Here is a 748-nt window from a genome sequence, read left to right as displayed (position 1 = left end):
TCACTGGTAGCAAGAACACAGCTGAAGTTCTTCTGGCTGCTCTTTGCATTGCTGGAGGAATCAGACAGAGGGGTTAATGGCGGCTTCGCTGCCTCACCTCTTCCTGCTTCATTCACTAGCACTTCAAGCCAGGATGGGAAGTGTCACAGGATATGCTAACCCATGCTTTGGCTGAAGTGTATTGAGTTACACTGGCTTCTAAAGTCCCCATCATAAGCCAAGCATCACATCCACGGAACACTCCATTTCCTCCAGTCCAGCTGCCCTGAGCTATACGTTCCTGACTGCAAAATAAAGACAGCCAACATAAAGGGACTGGCATTCACCAATCCCAGAAGGAAGGGGCGTCTCTTGGCTCACAGCAACCGCTTCCTTCAAGTCACAGAGAGGAGGCCACTGAGTGTTATTAAACTTGGGTCACAAGGAAAGAGAGCGATGAGAGACACGTTGAGAGTGTCTTAAGGATGGGTCCCCTGGGAAGCCCGCTCAGCAGTGGAAGCGGTGTCAGGCCAGACTTTTAACTCCTTGTTGTAGTAGACACCGAGCCTCTCGGGAGGGCTCCTGATTGATTCATGATGTAAGAATCAATATCACAATGGTTAAAGTGAGCATAAGACCATCCTCACATGACACAGGAATTTAGGTGTAGCATGTACCCAGACCGGAAGATCTTAAACTTGCCAGTGTTATAGAGCAAGTGACCAAAAAGCTCGGTAATGAAGAGGGGATAAATGTCACACACAGAGGG

Source organism: Mastomys coucha, unplaced genomic scaffold (genome assembly GCF_008632895.1).
Source record: "Mastomys coucha isolate ucsf_1 unplaced genomic scaffold, UCSF_Mcou_1 pScaffold22, whole genome shotgun sequence".
NCBI lineage: Eukaryota > Metazoa > Chordata > Mammalia > Rodentia > Muridae > Mastomys > Mastomys coucha.
The sequence above is the reverse complement of the archived record's forward strand: the minus strand, read 5'-3'. Positions refer to the sequence as shown.